General features: G+C 36.3%; 1 pseudogene; it reads right to left on the bottom strand.

Annotated features, from left to right (window-relative positions):
* Nucleotides 1–4,252: 4,252 nt before the first annotated feature.
* LOC118039393 (patatin-like protein 2) lies at nucleotides 4,253–11,213 on the bottom strand (annotated as a pseudogene).
* Nucleotides 11,214–23,307: the final 12,094 nt, after the last annotated feature.

The following is a 23,307-nucleotide window of genomic DNA, read 5'->3' as shown; positions in this document are numbered from 1 at the left end:
TTGTTTTATTTTTGTTATTTTGTTGTTTTGTTGTATTTTTTTATAATGTAGATAAAATTTTGAATTGGACATATTATTAAGGTATGTATATTTCGTTTCTTTTCTTGATATAGGTTTTTTTTAATTTTTTGAATACTTTTTATTGTTGTGTTGTTTATAATTGGTATTCGTTAATTTATTGGATGTTTGTTGTTAAAGTTGAATCTAACTTAGAATTAGTAATTGACTATGTTTAGAATAATTAGTAATTTTACTCTATTATTGCATGATTTGTATTTAATTATTTCCATTGATTTTAATTGTTAGCCTATATTTTTTTTTTAATTTATTGAATATAATTTATTGTTGTATTGCCATATATAATTATTGATTAATTTGTTGAATTAATATTGTAAATATTGAATTTACCTTAGAATAATTTTATTGTTGTTATTGCCATAATGAATATTTAATAATTTGTTGAATTAATATTGTTAATGTTGAATTTATCTTAGATTTAGTAATTGAATATGTTGGAGAATTATTAATTTAACTCTAACTTGATGATTTGTGTTTAATTGTTTCTATTTATTTTGAATTTATGTTTTGTTGTATTGACATAATTATTGAATAATTTGTTGAATTGTAATTGTTAATGTAGAATTTACCTTAGGATTAATAATTGAATATGTTGGAATAATTAGTATAGATTGGGTCAATTGGTTGTGGCTATTGTTAATATTTGCAGGTTTGTGGATTTGGGTAGTATCCAAGTATAGGGGACGTGCTGCCGAATTTTTTTTAACATTTCAATTGAATTATATAATTATTTATATAAAATTGGTTAGATGCAGAGAATGAAAACCAGAGCTTCTCATGCGGTCGCAGCTAGTTCGTCTAGCAGCGACGAAGACATTTTCTTAGGTGCCTCTGAAGAAGAGGCACCTACACCACTTGCGCTGTCAGCTGATGCTGCCTCTTCCAGCGATGTTTCGCGTCGCAGAAGTGGCATGCCTTCGCAGCGAAATCGATGGACCCGCAAGTACGAGGCACAATGGAAGGACGATCTTTCAATGTAAGTTTGTTAAGGTTTTAATTTTTTAAAAAAAAACAAATTTAAAATAAATTTATGAAGTCACTATTTAATTAATTTCAATTCTTTTCAGGTTCACAAACATTGAGGCCGCCCGAGTAATATCATCGGCGTTTAAAGCGTCGATGGAGATTCCATTGTTTCAATGGAGTTAGATATCCGGGCATCCTGAATGGATGCCTCAAATCAATGCATGGTTTTCCAGATTTGAGGTTCGTGTTAATATATAATTTTCAGCTTATTTCTAGTAAATTCTTAATATAATTGTAAATAAATTATTAACATTTTAAAAATTATTTTTTATACACATAATCGATTTTGCTGGGACGAGGAACATAACAATGTTGTGAGGAGGGTGTGGGAAAATCACGCGGCAACTAGGTAACATCCAAAACAATACAACTTTTTTTTACAAAAAAATTTATGTTTTGAAATGTAATTTTTTATTACGTTAAGTAGGTTGCGTGATTTTTGGTACGAAGCCCAAAAAAAGGCAAAAAAAACTGCGAGGGATAGGGGGTTCCAAGGCTGGAACGATGTTGCGGTTTGGAGGGATTTCAAATCGATATACATCCCAGAGGATATATGGCCGCACTATCTTGAGCACGTGACGTCGGAGCGGTTCACACGACGCTCACAGTCCGATGCTGGGAACCGAAATCGACCAATTCATGGCTCGGTCACAACGCACATCGGCAGCTCCATTCCGTTTGCTGCTCATACGAAACGGATGGTAAGATTAATTTAAATGAAATATATCGTTCAATTAATTTGTTGTTAATAAATTTTTTTCATTATAGGCTACGTCTCTTGGACGTGAGCCGAGCCCTATGGAGCTGTTTGTGGAGACGCACGTGCGGAGTCAAGACCGCTAAAAGGGGGTGCAACAGTTCGTTGACAGTCGCGCTCAACATTTTGTGGTATGTTTATTCATCCATTTTATTTTGTAAGTTATTATTATGTTTATTGAATTGAATATGATGATTACTTTTTTTATTTTCAGGACACCTATAATAATCGGTTGAGGGAGACATACGGGGACGACCCTTCGACCTATCCGGAATTCGATCCGGATTTATGGATGGAGGCTGGATCGTCAGGTGGACCCGATAAGAATCGGGTTTACGGGCTCTCCAACACTAGGGCCGACACCTTGCGGACGACCCGTACTGCTTCAACTGTTGGGAGCTCCCAATCAGTATCGAGCTCCAAATCTAAGGAGTTTGTGGCCTTGCAGCAAAGGTGCCACCACCTATCAGAGGTGTACACACAACTCAAATAACAATACACAACAGAATCTGCACAACAAAGAGCGGCCTATGAAGAGCTTCGTCAAATGGTCATAAACATGTCACAAGGTGGAACATGTGCACCTCCTCCTCCTCCTGATCCTCCTCAACCTCCTTTATATTAATTTTGATAAATATTATTTACATTTAAAATTTCATTTAATGTTTTTTGAACAATTTCATTTTGTAATGAATATTATTATCTTCATTTTTTTTTTATGCTTAATATAATTTTTATTTGCATAATTAGTTTTTATTACCATTAATTTATATCATTTTATATTATGTATTCTAAATAATTATTAAAAAAAATTATTATAAAGGGATTTATCGACGGAAAACATCCGTCGGCATTAGACACTAGCAGCGACCATGACCGACAAATTTCCAGACGGAGAAATTCGGTCGGTGTTTTCATGACTCACCAACAGATTCACCGATGGATTAATTCCGTCGGTATTATAACTTACCGACGCATTTACAGACGGTACATTATGTCGATATTCCAACAATTCACCGACTACTTTACCGACGGAATGTAACCGTCGGTGAATTGTATATCACCGACGGAATAACAATCCGTCGGTATTTTTGAAGCGGGAAACTTTTTTTTTTGCGCGCAAATTCCGTCTGTAAAATTGTCGGTAAATGATTTTTTTTTTTTTTCCGACCGATATAGCGACATAATGGGGAATCACCGACGAAAGGTAAGTCGACGGACTTATTCCGTCGGCAATTTAGTAGTAAAAGTTTTTCCGACGTACTCTCAATAATATACCGACGGAATATTTCCGTCCGTAAAAATGTGAATTCTTGTTGTGTTGAGCCAATTGAGAATTACATGATAATTGAAGGGTAAATATGTCTCTTATTCAATTATTTTTCTATTTTTAGGTGAAATCAATTTATAAATATATTTATTCGCAATAAAATAAATTGTAAATGTTATTGAGTAGAATAAACTAAGTTTGAAAATAAGTAAAGGAATTACTCTTACATTTAAAAAGAAACTTTCTTTAAGAAGAAAAAACTATTAAACTTTTATATTATACTTATTGGCACCAAATTTATCAGTAATTAAAAAGATATGAAGAAAGTAACTCATTGTATTTTTACTGGACAAAGAGAAAAGTAGTTTTTAGGAGAATCAATATTAACTTTTCATGCTAATTTTAAAAACACCATCAAAGTTTATCGTGTTTTTCACTCTAGTCTCCAAGTCCAGAAAATACACTCCACCAGATGATGGGCTTAAACTGTGAAGATCCCTTGGCAACTTATACTTTCCTTATTGGGCCAAGCACCGAAACACATTTAATTACAGGCAAGATAATCTGAAAAAATAATAATATATAATTACGCCCTTGAATCATCACGTCAACCTCCCTTTGTAGATAGTGCCTCAAAATCTTGGGGTAAGAGAAGTTTTAGTTTTTTGATAAACTAATAATATATAATACAAGTAGCAGTATTATTATACATAACCAAAATCCACTCCAACAAGTAGCAGTATTTTAGTTTGAATACAATTATTTTTGTAATGTCTTGGATGACATATTAAAACATTATTTTAAACTGTCACATCCTCACATAAAAAAAAAATACAATAAAGTAAACAATTAGACATGGAAAATAATAATATTTTAATATTGATGAATTTTTGAATTTTTGCATTGCAAATCCAATGTTGCGAGAGTGGAGGAGAGCATGAGCTTCTTGCTGGATTGCAGTTCATGATGGCCACTAATTCTACCTTTGAAGCTTTTTTTGATATATATAAAGGTTGATTTGAAAATTTGCTATTTTTTTCTAAGAAAATCTAGGTAATTATTAAATAGTATGAACAAAATAAAAATAAAACAAAAACCAGCTTTACCTGGAAAAAATAAAATATTTAAAGTCTGATTGAATTACATAATATTACAAATCTAGGATGCTATGTGCATAGCATCTTTATTCGAAGACTATCTTACAAAGTAAAAAATTACTTCTTCCAAATTTTATTTGCGTCTAATAATTTAATTTTCAATAATAAAACAACAAATGAATAGTCAAATTATTTATTAATCATGTCTTGGAGTGGTAGCTTTAATTTCCAACAGCTGACTTAGCGTCGCGAAGATGCTTTTCCCTCGAGAGTAATTTAGCCAACCTACACCAACAAAACAAAAACTTAATAAATAAATAAATAAAAGAATAATCAAGATGAAACAAGGAGTCTTATTCATTCATTTATACTTTCTGAGAGCCTCTTCATTGGTCATCTTATTGATGGGTTCAAAGACACCAGTAGCCAAATTCACCCTTGAAACTTGCTTCTTCAACAATTCCTCGCCCACTTTCACAAGATTCTCCAAGTTCTCTTTCGTGGCAACATCCACAGATGAAAGCGTTCCAGTCAATGTGTCATCCTGCATTAAATTTTTCACAAGTATTATAAGGTTAGATTTCCCCACTTTGCTTCATGAATAAATATATATATTGGATAACATGATCAAGAAGCACCTGAATTCGAAGATAATTTTCTTCACAGTTAAGGGCTTGAAAAACAGTGGAAATATGAAAATCAACCATGTCAGCACTAGCTTGTGTGAAAACATCCACTAATGGAGTAGAATGATCACTAGTCAACCATCCCAAGATACCCATTTAGCTGCTTCTTCTGCATCGTACTTTTCTTCTGATTTTGCTGTACCAGTGCCCAGGGACAGGACTAGAAAGCGGCCATATTCCATTGGGTTCATGCGGTAGGAGTCAGGTCCCTCCCGATTGATTGCTTTTGAAACTTCACTGATGGCAACTAAAGTCTGATCAAATTCCAAAAAGAAATGAATGATATAAGATTCTTTAGTTATACAAGCTCAAGATGCGTTTGAAGATTGATAAATCATAAACATACTGGATTGTTTGCTGCCACACCACCATCAATAAGATTGAATTCTCTAACTTTGCCTGATGGATCTTTGGTTTCAAAATAATAGGCAGGGAGATAAGTTGGAGCAGCTGAAGTTCCAATGCAGATATCGGACAAAAGGGCATCCGTTGATGGGTTATTCTTCACGTTATAGCTAGAAAAGATAGTTGGCTGGAGGCGCTTGATGTCAAAAGTTGGGATCACAATATTTGTCAATGTCTGGTGCAACTCTGTATGTCCCAACTTTTCCTTGACAATGCTATGCAAGAATTTCCCATCATATTTTGGCCCTCTCAATGTCTTGACAAGATTTGCAGCAGAGGCAAACGGAGAGCTATTAGCACACGATAGTTAAATTAGTATCTTCATGGATAAAAATCAGTTGTAATGCAATAATTCACCGTCAGAATTAATCATCACCTGTCTTGAGGAAATATTTTAGGGCAGTTCTCAAGGTAGAAGTCATTGATGTCTTTAGCAGCAAACAAAGGGCGGTTTTGCTTATTCGGTGCAGCTAGCATAGCCGTCACGAGGCCGCCAGTGCTAGTCCCTGAAATCACATCAAAGTAGTCTGCAAGCCTTGCATCTGCACCATCCAGCTTCTGTAAATTTGAACAAAAAGAAACTACTCAATGATACATACAGGAGATAAAACTTTTAGTGCGTGAAAAATAAACTAACATTACATTTCTACATATATACACAGATGCATGTAAAACTAGTAAGTGTTTATTATAGAATGTAATTATATAGGAAATATTGTAGTCATATTCTTATGTGGTAATCTCCACCTTTACTATTGTATATTGCCCTACTCATATATATAGAAAGGGTTGGCTAACCTATTAGGTTAAGCCTCCTAATTATTTCTCAACTTGGTATCAGAGCCTCCTAATATTTTCTCTCTTTGCAGCCGGCCCTAATTTTCTCCCCCATGGACTCTCCTCCTGCCGCCGTTGCTCCAACCTCTCCCTCCACCGGTGATGCATCATCACCGGCCAGCCCTCTTCCTGCTGCTGGCTCTGCCGTTCCTCTGCCTCTTATGGGAACACAATCTCCAATGGTTCCTCTATCAAACACCCACCATGTTGTGTCGTTGAAACTTACGAACACCAACTATCTTTATTGGAGAATGCAGATGAAGCCATATCTCCTTGGTCAAGGTGTTTTTCAGTTTGTTGACGGCTCCTTGCCGTGTCCTCCATCTCATATGATTGATGCTTCGGCTGATTCTTCTTCTGCCATCAGCCCCTCTTTTCTTCGTTGGAAGCAACAAGATCAACTTATTTTGAGTGCTCTTCTCTCCTCTCTTTCCGTGGATGTGCTGCATCTTGTCGTCGATTGTTCTACTTCACATTGTGTTTGGCGCACGCTTAAGAAGGCACTTGCCTCTCCATCTAATTCTCGGATCATGCAACTACATGGCTCCTTTCAAGACCTTCGGCAAGGTGATGCATCGGTTAGTATGTATATGCAGCAAGCCAAATCGTTATTTGACGAATTGGCTGCTGCTGGTCGCCCAATGTCCCTTGAAGATTTCAATCTCTATGTGTTTCGTGGACTTCGCGGTGAGTTCAAAGACTTGGTAACTAGTCTCATAACCAAGGCTGAACCGCTATCGTATGCTGATCTTCATAGCCATCTCCTTACCCATGAGTTTCTGCACAAGAACTCTTTTCACTCCATGGTTGTCGGTTCATCCTCTTCATCACTGCTGTCTTCTTCTTCTCTGCCGCAGCAGCCACCATTGCTGCCAACACCTCCGAATTCTGCTTATTATGCCATGACTAATCACAGCCGAAACAGGGGACGTTCTAGAGGTAATTGGCGCTCAAACACCAACCGATTTCAGGCCCCAAACAGAGGTCACTCCGCTGCAGATTGGAGGCAAAATCAGTGGCAGAACAGGCGCACCTCTGCTGCAGATTTTCGGCCAAATCAGGGGCAGTGGTCTGGACATGTCCGCTGCCAATTATGTTCCACTCCTGGCCATTCAGCTCTTCAATGCTATCAGTTTCGCAGCAGCACACAGCAGCCCTCTGCTCACCTTGCTGTTGCGAATGATTCTGCTGCAACGACTTGGTTTCCCGACACCGGCGCGAATCAACATGTGACGCCTGATCTTGCAACTCTAACTGATTTCTGCTCCTTATCTTGGTAATGATTTCTTGCATGTTGGTGATGGTAAGGCCCTTGACATATCCCATGTTGGACATACTACTTTATATTCCCCCAAACGCTTGTTTACATTAACTAATGTTCTTCGTGTGCCTCACATTACCAAACCGTTGTTATCTGTTCAGAAATTCTGTCGTGATAATCATGTTTATTTTGAATTTCACGATTCTGTGTTTTATGTGAAGGATCTCGTCACCAAGGAAGTTCTTCTTTCCGGTCGGAGTCATGATGGTCTTTATGTTCTCTCCGAGTCCTCGGCTACGTCAGTTCCTCAAGCTTTTTGGTCTCCTTGCATTTCCGCGACTGCCGACTTGTGGCATCGTCGTTTAGGTCATCCAACTCCTCGCATTCTAAATTTGTTAGTTTCTGATAATAAAATTATTTGTACGTCTAAACGATCTTTTACTCAATGTCAAGCATGTCCTTTAGGCAAGTCATCCCGTTTGTCATTACGACCGACGGGTCACAAAACTTCTACCCCACTTGAATTAATCTTTAGTGATGTTTGGGGTCCTGCTCTAATGTTTTCTTCTGATGGTTTTCGTTATTTTGTTATCTTTGTTGATGCGCACACTAAATATATCTGGTATTATCCGCTTGTTGCGAAATCTGATGTATTTTCCACGTTTCAACGTTTTCAGACACTTGTTGAGCGTCAGTTTTCTCTTAAAATTAAATCTGTTCAAACTGATTGGGGTGGTGAATATCGTAAATTAAATACATTTTTTCAAACAATTGGTATTTCATCATCGATTAATTTGTCCTCATACTCATGAACAAAATGCACAGTTGAACGTCGTCATAGACATATTGTCGAAACTGGCCTAACCCTCTTAGGACAGTGTAATGCCCCATTGCGTTTTTGGAACTATGCTATGGAATCATCGGTCTATCTTATTAATCGCATGCCTACTCCTGTTCTTCAAAATAAATCTCCTTTTGCGTGTCTGTTTCATCGCACTCCTGATTATAATTTTCTACGCACTTTTGGGTGTCTTTGTTTTCCATTTTTACGTCCATATCATGCTCATAAATTAGATTTTCGATCTTCTCCTTGTGTGTTTTTAGGCTATAGCTCGTCTCATCTTGGTTATCGGTGTCTTGATTTAGAGTCTGGTCGTGTCTATGTCTCCCGTCATGTTTGTTTTCATGAATGTGTCTTTCCTTTTCAAAAGTCTGAACAGGTAACAACACCCCCGGTTCCTCCCACTCCACCTACCTATCTTCCATCACTGCAACCCCCTTCCTGTTTTCAGCCTCTTCCTTCCCAACTCGGCAAAACACACAACTCACCTTTGCCCCTTGCCGCAACCCCCCAGCTTGCTCCCCTGCCCGTTGATTTAGCCGACCCTGCCTCACCACCCCACACAGCCATACTATCACCACATGCTTGTCTTTCCAATGATTATTGTGCAGGAACAGGTTCTGACTTGCAGGATTCAGTTACGGCACAACCTCGCACCTCCCCGGCTTCACCTCCTGGTCTGCAACTTTGTGTTGATCTCTCCTTTTATCCTCTTCAGCACATTCCAGGTACAGGTGTTGCTACTCCATGTCCCGCTGCTCCTAAACACCCCATGGTTCTTCGTCCGAGACAGCCCAAGACAGCGCTGATCACCACCACGGCAGCCACCTCTGCTGCTTCCTTCAGTCGGGTATCTTCTCCTCCCTCGCATGAGCCACTTATTTTTCCTGATGCTAACAGATATGAGGCGTGGCATAATGCTATGCGAGAGGAAATTCAGGCCTTACGCGCAAACAAAACATGGACTTTAGTGCCATTTCATCCGTCCATGAATGTTGTTGGTAGCCGATGGGTCTACAAAATTAAACGCAAATCTGATGGTAGCATTGAGAGGTATAAGGCGCGCCTGGTTGCTAGGGGCTTCACTCAGCAAGAAGGTATTGATTACTCAGAAACTTTTAGTCCTGTTATCAAACAGGCAACAGTCCGCTTAGTGTTCTCCATTGCAGTTTCGAGTGGTTGGAAAATTCATCAGCTTGACATTCATAATGCATTTCTAAATGGAGTCCTTGATGAAGAGGTTTACATGAAACAACCTCCAGGTTTTGTTGATTCTGCACTCCCAGGTCATGTATGTCGATTGCATAAATCTCTATATGGGTTAAAACAGGCTCCGCGGGCTTGGTACACTCGTCTGAATGATTTTCTATTATCCATTGGTTTCCGTGCTTCTAAAGTGGATACCTCATTGTTTATCTTCTCGGTTGGTAAGTGACATTTGTTATCTTTTGGTTTATGTTGATGATATTCTGCTTACGGGTAATAATGGAACTCTGCTACAACGACTCATTCAGCTACTGAGCTCTGAATTTAAACTTCGGGATTTGGGTGATGTTCATTATTTCTTGGGTATTGAAGTGCAGTGTACTAGTCTGGGACTTATGCTTTGTCAACATAAATATACACTTGATATCCTCACACGAGCTGGTATGTTATCCTGTAAACCAGTTGATACTCCTATTTCGGCATCCAAAGCCACCATTATGCCGGATCCATTGTTTCTGATGCTACTCGTTTTCGGCAACTTGTTGGTGCTCTCCAATATCTCACTTTCACACGCCCGGATATTTGCTTTGCTGTTAACCGGGTCTGTCAATTTATGCATGCTCCTACAGAATCCCATTGGGCTGCCGTGAAACGCATCTTGCGTTATCTCCGTGGTACGGCATCACATGGTTTACATATTACTCGCAGCTCTTCCTTTGCTTTACACAGTTTTACAGATGCAGATTGGGCAGGTAGTATTGAGGATAGAAAGTCTACAGGTGGTTATCTTGTGTTCTTTGGTCAGACGCCAATTTCATGGAAATCGAGTAAGCAACGCACTGTTGCTCGTTCTTCGACGGAAGCTGAGTACAAAGCCTTAGCCGATGGCACGGCTGAAGTTATCTGGCTTCAGTACTTGTTAACGGATCTTCAGATTCCGACTCATTCTGCTCCTATTATCTGGTGTGACAACCTTGGTGCCACGTATTTGTCCGCAAACCCTATATTTCATGCTCGCACAAAACATATTGAGATTGATTATCATTTTTGTCCGAGATAGAGTTGCGAAGAAGGAGATTCAGATTCGTTTTATTTCCTCTCAGGATCAACTTGCCGATGTCTTCACTAAGCCACTTCCTGCTGCTTTCATTTACTACTTTTTAAATTCAAGCTTCGGGGTTGATCCTCCACCCTCAGCTTGAGGGGGGCGTATTATAGAATGTAATTATATAGGAAATATATTGTAGTCATATTCTTATGTGGTAATCTCCACCTTTACTATTGTATATTGCCCTACTCATATATATAGAAAGGGTTGGCTAACCTATTAGGTTAAGCCTCCTAATTATTTCTCAACTGTGTTAACCTTACTTCAGGCATTGAACTTAATTTATTTTTTTGTTTTAGTATATATGATGATGAAAAAGAAAGCAATATCTTGCATGCCTACTTGACATGCATTAGTATACGTGCTGAAAGAGCACGATTTTCTTGTCTACCTGAAGCTCAGACTCTAGAAAGGCAAGGATAGTTCCTGGTATAATTCCTCTTATTCCACCTCCATCGATGCTAAGAATGGTGATTTGGTTTACATGTGTTGGAGGTTGAGGAGGTGATGATGGAGTTTGCATGTTCGCCATATGATAAACAAATGCTAAAATGTAGAGAGTCCTAGAAGTAGAAGATAGAGTTGAGAGGGTTTAGCTTAAACTTTCGGAGAGCTTGAGAGATAGCTTGTACTCAAATGTATTCAAGTGTTAAAACCTTGCAATCTCTCAAAGGAGATGTGGAGGTATTTATAGACTTCTGTCCTTCATGATTTTTTTCTTTGAGTTTTTTAAAAATTCCTAAGAATTTACTTACCAAAATATTTGACCATTTTGAAGTTTCTTGGATGGGGAACAATTTTGAATGGATCCAAGTTTTTCTGTACTTATCGCTACACATTTCTTAGCTGACACGATTCAAGTTGGACAACTTAATTACAAATTGGGTCAAAGGATAAAATTAAATTGAAGGATGGCAATCAGTGAGAATTGTAGGTTTTTTAGGAAGTGAGGAGTTATGACACGAGAAGTAATCAATTACATTAAGTGGGATTTTGCAGAAGTTAGCAACAAGAGAAGAGACAACTTCATGGATGGAAAAAGTCATCGAGGCAAAGTTATCGATGTATAATTTTCAAAAGGAAACGTTTCAGTGCAATAATCCACGATAATATTGAAGGATTATTCCGAGATATATTAGCTTTTAATATATACCTTCCTGCAATCTAAAACAGGACACGAACGGCCTTAAAAAAGGTTCATATGTTAAAATCATGTGTTTATTAACGGATAATAGTGTTAATAAATATATTCTTAGGATAGTTTTGAAGGGTGCATGTGCTAAAATCATGTGTTTATTAACAAATAAAAGTGTTAATAGATATGTTCTTAGGACAATTTTGAATATAAAAAGAAATGTTATCTTTCTTCTTCTATTTCCATCTCTTGTCTTAGACACAAAAATATAACAAAAAAATCATTTCAATTAAAAAGTTTAAACTATTAGTTGAGACTGCAGGATATGATTTATATTATTTTCTAACACACTATTTCAAGTGAAAACATTTTAGATTTAAACTTACAAAGACATGCATTACGTTGTGTTATTAATTAGAAGAAAGAATTAAAGATGATGAAATTGAAATCATGATTGTTTAGTCATCAAGCTCTAATATTATATTAAAAAATTAATTCAATCAAAAATTTTAAATTATTAGATAATATCTCAAAATATTATTTATATTATTCTCTAATATTCAGATGGAGGGAAAGCTAGTATTTTGGCATCTTAAATTAAGAAAAGCATATGTATTGTTTAATGTTTTCTCTAATTATTTGAATATAAATTAAGTAAAGATATACAATGCGAACCCAAATTGATAAGATTGGTACTTGAGACATTTATTCGATAAATTAATTATATTTTCTTGATAAATTAATTATATACACTGACGAAACTTAAATGAGCTTTTGCCCTTGACTAATTGATGTAATTATAATTTGGTGACTATGGGTTACGCTGCCAAGCTTATCCTAGTTAGTTTAATTTGATTTATTTTTTCTAAATAGACATGTCAATTTAACAACTTTATAAATATTATTTTTCAATCAGTTTTATGAATTTTCAGAATCTAATAAATGGATTTTTTTCCCATAGTTTCGAAGTGTAAACTTGGAATCGGAAAAAACAAAAAAACGAGTTTTTTCTTTTGTTATAATTAATTTGAATTCAAGTTTCCAATGGCCTAAGCTTATGATTATGCGTGTAAAAGAGATTCGTTTCCAAGCCAAAGAGAAAAAGGTCAGTGGTGTTAAACTAATTGAGATCAAATACAAAACGGAGGCTAGAGTTCTGAATAATCTGTTTATTATGAATGCATGGTCTTAACCTAAATACAAATAAAGTATATATAGGTTAAACTGAAAGTACTATTCTACCCTTAATAAATAAGACAACATAAATATTATGTAACATCTCCCCTCAAACTCACGATGCGGCAGCTACAAGCATCGAGAGTTTGCCAACTAGAAAATAAAAACGAGATATGGAATGTGCCTTGGTAAAGAAATCTGCAATCTGCAATGAAGAAGGAACAAAAGGCAAAGTAATGGTTCCATGCTTGAGATGATGACGAGTAAGATGATAATCGATTTCAATGTGCTTAGTCCGCTCATGAAAAACCAAGTTGTGAGCAATCTGAATAGAACTCTGGTTGTCACAATATATAGGAGTAGGATGGGAAAAGGAAACTCTCATATCAGCAAGTAACCAACGTAACCAAATAATCTCTTTGGTAGTAGATGTCATGGCACGATATTCTGCTTCGGTGAATGATTGAGAAACAATAGATTGTTTCTTGCTCTTCCAAGAAATAAGAGAATCACCTAAAAAGATACAAAACCCGGTAACAGACTTGCGATCTGTGGGATCACTACCATGATCAGCATCAGAGTATGCACGCAACTCCAAGGAAGAGGTGGATGAAAGTAAAAGACTTTGAAAAACTGTACCCCGAAGATATTGCAAAATACGAAGAACAGCTGCCCAGTGAACAGTAGTAGGAGAAGCAACAAACTGACTAACAACATGAACAGCATATGCAATATCTGGACGAGTAATGGTGAGATATACCAAACTCCCAACAATAGTGCGGTATAAAGTAGGATCTATCAAAGGTAAACCATCAGAAGAAGAGTACCTTGCGTTAACCTCAATAGGAGTATCCACAGTCTTGTTATCAGTAAGTCTAGCCCGCTCAAGAATATCTGCAACATATTTCGACTGAGAAAGAAGGTAACCTCTAGGTGAGTATGCTACCTCAATACCCAAGAAATATCTAAGATAACCCCAATCCTTCATCTCAAATCGTCTAGCCAATTCTGTCTTCAAAACTGAAATACCATCAATGTCATCACCAGTAATAATCATGTCATCAACATATAAAGACAGAATGATACGACCTGCATCAGTGCACTTAATAAAAAGAGCAGAATCATGACTGCTAGAAACAAAGCCAAGTGACGAGATCACAATAGAGAATTTCTCAAACCAAGCACGGGATGCTTGTTTGAGACCATATAATGCTTTCTTAAGCTTACAAACATATCCAGAGTCATGTGAAATACCAGAAGGGGGTGCCATATAAACTTCTTCTTGAAGATTTCCATTCAAGAAGGCATTTTTAACATCAAGTTGAGAAATATGCCATTGACGAATCAAAGCTACAGCAATAAGAGTACGAATAGTAGTCATTTTTGCAACCGGAGCAAATGTCTCCTCATAGTCCATACCATACTGTTGAGAGTATCCTTTGGCAACCAACCTAGCTTTATATCGCTCAATAGACCCATCAGAATTAGTCTTAATCTTATACACCCAATGATTAGTACTTAAAAGTGCATGTTTATCAAGGGTTTATATCATCATTTTGCACTTAAAGTATCAATAACTCCTTAACTAAAGCATGTTTTATAATAACAAGTCTAATATTATAAATTACCCTAATATATGGTAAATGTTCATCTTAAATGCAGGCATATCACATAAATCAAAGGATTGATTGATGAATTCAACTACTGAAATTTTGAAGATAAAGAAGGGTGAAGCTTAGAAAAGAGACGTTGGTGCAGTCCAAACTGGAACACTGTTCGGTAATTGGGTCATATCTCGAGTTCTAGATATTCAAATAATCTGAAATTTTTACAGAGATTTGATAAGACATAGGCCTACAACTTTCATTTGGACATCAAGATCTAAGAAGGCCTTTTTCAAGTCCAAATTATAGCAACAACGGAGAAGTCCGAATCTGTCCTGCAGCCCAACACTGTTCAGTGTTCAGCCCATATCTTGAGTTCTAGAAGTCTAAATGACCTCATCTTTTTTTTCCTGGAAAGCTAAGAGAATTTCCTAGAACTTTAATTTGGACATCTGGACCCAGTTCTGATGCTAGCATTTTCGTTTTATTTAGACAAGATGATAAGGATTTTCACTAAGTCAAAAGTTAGCCACCCACTCAACAATGAAGTCATCAAAGCAATAATTCCGAATTTTGGCCTATAAAAGGAGGCATTTGCCATGTATTTAGGGGCTTGGTTGTTCAGATCAAGTTCATGCTCTTTATTTCTCTCTTTATGTTTTTTGTAATTCTTAAGTTTTGCTTTCATTAATTTCTTGTTTATGCTTTTCATTTCCTTTCCTTTCCTTAGTTAACTTGTATTTTATTTATGTTTTTATTTTGTTTATTTATGTTTCTTTTCTTCATTATGTTTGGCTAAGTTTATTATGTCAAGGTGAAAAGGTTACACTAATGGTGTAAGAACAAGTATGGTGTAAACTCAATATGGACCTTAATGTTTAATATTAACATGTCTTATCTTTTTATCTTACTAATTCTTAATACCTTGCTTGTTAAATGGTTAATCTAAATTTGTGTTGTATAATACTTCGTACAACAAATGCTTGGCACTCTCATAACCCAACCGTATGGTATTACCTACACCTAGGGCTATGAAAGGTACTTGATTTGTTGTTAACATCAATTAACATCATGAATTCCTGATAATATTTAAAAGTTTGGTGTTATGTAAATGAGATAATTAATATGATCATGTTAATAATTTATAATGAGCTATTAATGACAAATCATCTGATTGGAACCTCCCTCGTGTGTGGTTTCCAAATTGAGTAATAAGAGTTTATATTATACTTGTTTGAAATACCATTGGTGGATCCTCTAACCTTGACATTTGTTTTTATTATTGTTTAATCCTTACATTAATCTTCCATCTCAAAGTTCTCATTAATTTCTTCCTCCTCTTTTTTATTATTATTATTATTATTGTTGTTGTTGTTGTTATTTGTTATTGTTATTGTTATTGTTATTACTATTATTATTGTTATTATTTACATTCTGTTTATATTATATAATATATCTTTTTCATCTTTTCATAAATTCAGTATATAGGCTGGAAACCTGTGACCCGATCTTTAGATCATTCTCAGGTATAACAACGCCACGTACTGATTATTTATTGTCTGAAGTACTTGGCCGGTATTACCGCCTCTTGTTTATTTTATTTTGTATTATTATTATTGTTGTTATTATTATTGTAAATTCTTGTTATTATTGTCTGAAGTACTTGGCCGGTATTACCGCCTCTTGTTTATTTTATTTTGTATTATTATAATTGTTGTTGTTGTTGTTTTAGTATTGTTATTTATAATTTGTACAATTAACCTCTCTGTGGTTCGACCCCGGTCTTGCCGGGTTATTTATTACTTCGACACTCCTGCACTTGGGAGAAGACATCAATATTTTCGTCGTGTCAAGTTTTTGGCGCCGTTGCCGGGGAGGTAATTTCTTGTACAAATCATAGTATTTATTTTGTTTTCTCTTTTCACTTTTCTTGTATCTAACTTTGTTTCTTTTTTTTTTCTTCTTTTCTTTTCTTTTCCTTTTTGTTTCTTTTTCTTTTGTTTTCTTCTTCCTTTTATTCTCTTTCTACACGTGCATGAGTGTTTGGTCACGTACATTAAGTGGTAGACTTTCTAGGATATCCTCATCATTTTCAGAAAATATGGCCGAAGAAGATAACTAGTCACTTCATAATGAGAATAATGAGAATAATGAGAATAACCGTGTTAGGACACTTAGAGACCACATGAATCCTACAAGAACAAGTGCACCCTCATGCATAGTTTTCCCTCCTGATGCATCCCATTTTAATTTTAAGCCAGGCATTATTCAACTTTTACCTTCTTTTCATGGCTTAGATCTAGAAAATCCATACTTGCATTTGAGAGAATTTGAAGAAGTTTGTAACACCTATAATAACTTAAATTGTAGCATGAACACCATTCGATTAAAGCTTTTTCCTTTTTCATTAAAAGATAAAGCTAAAACATGGCTACAAAATCTTAGGTCAGGATCCATTCGTGCTTGGGATGAAATGCAACAACAATTTTTAAAGAAGTTTTTTCCATCTCACAGAACCAACTCTTTCAAAAGACAAATCACCACTTTCACTCAAAAACCAAGTGAAACATTTTACCAATGTTGGGATAGGTATCGAGACTTGCTTAATACTTGCCCTCATCATGGTTTTGAAACATGGAGATTGGTTTCACAATTGTATGAAGGATTAACACCTAAAGATAGGCAAATGGTTGAATTGATGTGCAATGGAACTTTTGAAGATAAAGACCCTAATGAAGCAATGGAGTACTTAGACTTGCTAGCTGAAAATGCGCAAAATTGGGACACTAAAGGCACTTATGAGGCACCAAGTAAAACCCAACCTCATACATCTAGTGGAGGTATGTATAACCTTAGGGAAGATCATGACCTCCAAGCCAAGTTTACATCTTTAGCTAGAAAAGTCGAGGCACTAGAATTGAAAAAGAGTGGTCAATTAAAATCTGTTCAAGACATTGTGTGTCAAATCTGTGAAACAAATGAACATACAACCAATGAATGTCCAACTTTGCCTTCTTTCAAGGAATGCCTCTATGAACAAGCCCATGCTTTAAACAGTTTCCAAAGGCCCAATCATAACCCATACTCGCAAACATACAATCCTGGTTGGAGAAATCACCCAAATTTTAATTGGAAGAGTGATAACAATAATGCACAAACTACACAGCCACCGTTTCAAGCACACCATAATTTCCAAAATTCTCATGGATATGCACCTCCTTATGCTCCACCTCCTAGAAGAAATCTTGAGGAAACATTGCATGCATTCATTGAAAAGCAAGAGACAATCAACACTCAACTTACTCAAAGCATGACAAATTTTAAAGATGCTCTTGCAAAATTCACATCTGCTCTCAGTTTTCAAGAGAAAGGTAAGTTTCCATCTCAACCACAGCAAAATCCAAAGGGGCAATACAATGCAAATGCAAGTAGTTCCGAAAGCCAACACATGGATCAAGTCAAATCAGTTATCACTCTTCGCAGTGGTAAGGTTATTGAAAAACCCATTCTTGAACCTTGTGAGAAAGATGATGAGTCAATCTTTGAGGGTAAGGAAGGGGTTGAATTTGAACATTGTGAAGAAAATACTGATTCTCCACCAGCACTTCCATTTCCTCATGCCATGACCAAACAAAGGAAAGTCAATCACAATTCTGAAATCCTTGAAATTTTCAAACAGGTAAGGATCAATATACCTTTGTTGGATGCTATTAAACAGGTACCTTCCTATGCTAAATTTTTGAAAGATCTATGCACTGTGAAGAGAAAACTGAATGTGAAAAAGAAAGCCTTTTTAGCCGAACAAGTAAGTGCTATTCTTCAGAACAATAATGCTTTGAAATATAAAGACCCTGGTTGTCCTACAATTTCTTGCTTTATTGGAGAACATAAAATTGAAAGAGCTTTACTTGATCTTGGAGCTAGTGTGAATTTACTTCCATATTCGGTTTTTCAAAGTCTCAATCTAGGCGAGTTAAAACCAACTTCTGTAACTCTTTTACTTGCTGATAGATCTGTAAAAGTGCCTAGAGGAATAGTTGAGGATGTGTTAGTACAAGTTGATAAATTCATTTACCCTGTAGATTTTATTGTCTTGGATACACAACCTGTTGAAGCATGTAATTCAATTCCTGTTATTTTAGGACGTCCATTTCTTGCAACTTCTAATGCATTGATTAATTGTAGGAATGGACTGATGAAACTATCATTTGGAAACATGACATTGGAGATGAATATTTTCAACATTTGCAAGCAACCTGGAGATGATAATGATTTACAGGAAGTGGACTTTATTGAAAAATTAGTTCATGATCAATTTCAAACCATTTCTAGTGAAACTGAGATTGATGAACCTGACGAGTTGCAAATGGTTTATTTTCATGAAGAAGCAAAGGCATGTAATTGGAGACCACAAAATGAAGAATTGCCACTACGATCAATTGAGTCTATACCTTCAAGTGTTCAACCACCAAAACTTGATTTGAAGCCGTTACCAGTCAATCTCAAATACTCATTTTTGGGAGAAAATGAAACTTTTCCGGTAATAATCTCTTCCAAACTTAATGCACATCAAGAAGGTAAGTTATTACAAACTCTGAAAATACACAAAAATGCATTAGGATGGACCATAGCTGACATAAAAGGAATTAGTCCTTTGATTTGCACACACAGGATTTATTTGGAGGAAAATGTTAAACCATCTAGAGAAATGCAACGAAGACTTAATCCTAATATGAAAGAAGTAGTGAAAAATGAAGTCATTAAGCTTCTAGATAATGGAATCATTTATCCTATTTCTGACAGCAAATGGGTAAGTCCTACCCAAGTTGTACCCAAAAAGTCTGGAGTCACTGTGATAACAAATGAGAAAAATGAGTTAATTCCAACTCGGACTATTACTGGTTGGCGCATGTGCATTGACTATAGGAAACTTAATTTAATGACTAGAAAAGATCATTTTCCTTTACCTTTCATGGATCAAATCCTAGAAAGAGTTGCAGGTCATGAATTTTATTGTTTCCTAGATGGCTATTCAGGTTACAATCAAATTGAAATTGCATTGGAAGACCAAGAGAAGACTACTTTCACATGTCCATTTGGTACTTTTGCATATCGAAGAATGCCTTTTGGGTTATGTAATGCACCAGCCACGTTTCAAAGATGCATGCTTAGCATATTCAGTGATATGGTTGAACGTTTTCTTGAGATTTTTATGGATGATTTTTCTGTTTTTGGTGATTCATTTGATGATTGTTTAACTAACTTGGAAAAGGTTTTGAACAGGTGTGAAGAGAAGAATCTTGTACTGAATTGGGAAAAATGTCACTTTATGGTAACAAATGGCATTGTACTTGGTCACATTGTTTCATCAAAAGGAATTGAGGTTGACAAATCTAAAATCGAGCTAATTGCCAACTTACCAACACCAAAATCTGTTAAAGATGTTAGATCATTCTTAGGACATGCTGGTTTTACAGAAGGTTCATCAAAGATTTTAGTGTAATATCTAAACCATTGTGTAACCTTCTATCAAAGGAAACTGTTTTTGAATGGACTGAACAATGTGAAAAAGCCTTTGTTAAACTTAAAAGTTTGCTTACTTCTGCTCCTGTCATTCAACCTCCTGATTGGTCATTACCATTTGAAATAATGTGTGACGCTAGTGATTATGCCGTGGGTGCTGTCTTGGGACAAAGAAAAGATAAGAAACCTTATGTGATTTACTATGCAAGTAAAACTTTAAATAGTGCTCAAATGAATTACACTACCACTGAAAAAGAATTACTTGCAGTAGTATTTGCATGTGACAAGTTCAGATCTTATCTTGTTGGCTCACCTGTTGTTGTTTTTAGTGATCATGCAGCATTGAAATATCTTCTCTCTAAGAAAGATTCTAAGGCTAGATTGGTGCGGTGGATTTTGTTACTTCAAGAATTTGATATCACAATCAAAGACAAGAAAGGCACCGAAAATGTTGTCGCAGATCATTTGTCAAGATTGACAACCGATTCGAGATTTGACATCACACCAATCGATGACTACTTTCCTGATGAATCTTTATTTTCTGTCTCTATGATGCCTTGGTTTGCTAATATTGTTAATTTTCTTGTTTCAGGACAATTGCCAGCTCATTGGAGTACCCAAGACAAAAGAAAGTTCTTGAAAGAAGTGAAGAACTTTTATTGGGATGATCCTTATTTATTCAAATATTGTCCTGATCAAATATTTCGAAGATGCATTCCTGACAATGAGGTAAGTAGTGTCATTAAATTTTGTCATTCTGAGGCATGTGGGGGTCATTTCTCATCAAGAAAGACAACTGCAAAAATCTTACAAAGTGGATTTTACTGGCCCACCATGTTCAAAGACTCACATGCATTCTGCAAGACTTGTGAAAATTGTCAAAAGTTGGGATCTATTTCAAAACGTCACATGATGCCTTTAAATCTTATTCTTGTCATTGAGATCTTTGATTGTTGGGGTATAGATTTTATGGGTCCATTTCCTCCATCATTTGGTTTCTTGTATATATTGGTCGCAGTAGATTATGTTTCAAAATGGATAGAGGCAATTCCAAGTAGAACCAATGATCACAAAACAGTGATAAAATTTTTGAAAGAAAACATTTTAAGTCGATTCGGAATCCCTCGAGCCATGATAAGTGATGGTGGAACACATTTCTGCAACAAGCCATTTGAATCTTTAATGAAGAAATATGGAATCACACACAAAGTTGCCACCCTTATCACCCTCAGACGAGTGGACAGGTAGAACTTGCTAATAGGGAGATCAAACAAATCTTGGAGAAAACGGTGAACCCTAATCGGAAAGACTGGTCTTTAAGACTTAATGATGCACTTTGGGCTTATCGAACTGCATATAAAACATCATTAGGTATGTCACCTTATAGACTAGTCTATGGAAAACCTTGTCACTTGCCTGTGGAAATTGAACATAAAGCTTATTGGGCTATCAAAGCTTTCAATTCAAACATTGATGATGCTAGTCAGCTGCGAAAATTGCAAATAAATGAGCTTGAGGAAATAAGAAATGATGCATATGACAATTCAAGAATTCATAAAGCAAGAATCAAAGAGTTTCATGACAAGAAAATACTGAGAAAAAACATTCAATGTTGGTCAAAAAGTCTTGCTTTATAATTCTCGACTCCATTTATTTCCTGGAAAACTAAGATCAAGATGGAGTGGTCCTTTTATTGTGAAATATGTGTATCCATATGGGGCCTGTGATATCGAAAATCCAAAGAATGGCAATGTTTTCAAGGTAAAATGGGCATCGGTTGAAAGTTTATTTTGACAATTTTTCAGTTGAAAATGACTCTATTGAATTGAGTGATCCTGTATATAAAGATTGATTCTTTTTCTCATATTGTTTTGTGTTTGTTTTGGTATATCTTTTGTTTTGCTAGTTTCTCTCACCCCGGTCAAATGGCGGATAACGGTACTCCGTGACTTTTAAGTCGGTTCTTTCAGTTTCCCATGATAACTGATATCTGTGTATATAATTGTGCAATTCTCTGCTCTTTCTTCTTTCTTTGAATCTCTCCCCCAATTCTCAGTTGAAAATGGACACCACTCTTGAAAAATTGAAAAGTATTTTCCCGCTCTGCCTCAGAATGCGATTACAAAAATTTACCGTGCTAGATGTGCAAGATTGAGGTTGTTAATGAACCATGGAATTCCTGAAGATATTCGCTGGATGATTGAAGCAAAGGTCCGATTATCAGGTGAGTCCTCCAATTCTTTCATTTCATACATGCCTGGAACAGGTAAAAGCACTTTTGCGAAGAAACGTCGTGCAAAACGACTGAAAGTCTGTCACCGATGTGTGCCAGATGGACTTGTAATGCGACATGTCGTTCTTTAGGAATGGTATCTGTAAACCGTGAAGATAAAATACAATTCATTAAGGATGGCCTGAGTAAGGGGTCTTTAGATAATCTTCTATTGACTCTTGAGACGCACCCTAGTGGAGATGTGCATCGTGCAATTTATGATTTATGGCCCCAATTCCATAAAAGAACATGCTCGACTTAGTCTTGGGAATCTGACTAAAAAAGACCCTGTTTGCCAGTTTATAAGAAAACTGGATGGGAAGCCTATCCCCGACCCATAGAGGGGCGTTTAAGCCGTTCTTGGACGTAAAAACCAAGGGAAGATGTGAGCCATAATCACAACTACCTTGTACATACATATGCTTTTCAAAATAAATAATTAATAAAGAGAGAGAGAGAGAGAGAGTGGTGTGTGTGTGTGTGTGTGAGAGAGAGAGACTACAGCTGGCCTACATATAGGTGGTATGATTGCATTTTCAATTTCTCATCTATAAATTCTTCTCTTCCTTCCCTTCATTTCTACTCAACCCATACATTCATCAAATACAGACGTGTGTAGAAATGGCAGGTTCCTCAAGTAATCACATAAACAAAATTTGTGTTTTTGGTGGATCCAGTCCTGGGAAAGAAAAAGAGTTTTTAGAATCAGCAAATCATCTTGGTCAAGTACTAGCTGAGCGAAAGATTCATTTAGTGTATGGAGGAGGCAACCTTGGGTTAATGGGGGGAGTGTCAATAGCTGCATCTTTAGGAGGTAGTCAAGTTTTGGGGGTTGCCCCAAAGCTTTAGCACAAGGGGACATCATTGGAAAAACAATTGGAGAGGAATTACAAGTCCCCACAATGTCTGATCGACTGAATGCATGTTTAACCATGCTGATGCCTTCATTGCCTTACCAGGTGGTCTGGGCACATTGGAAGAGATCTTTCATATTTCCTCTTGGCCCAACTGCACATTCACCATAA

This window comes from Populus alba, chromosome 17 (genome assembly GCF_005239225.2).
Source record: "Populus alba chromosome 17, ASM523922v2, whole genome shotgun sequence".
NCBI classification, from domain to species: Eukaryota; Viridiplantae; Streptophyta; class Magnoliopsida; order Malpighiales; family Salicaceae; genus Populus; species Populus alba.
The sequence above is the reverse complement of the archived record's forward strand: the minus strand, read 5'-3'. Positions and strand labels throughout refer to the sequence as shown.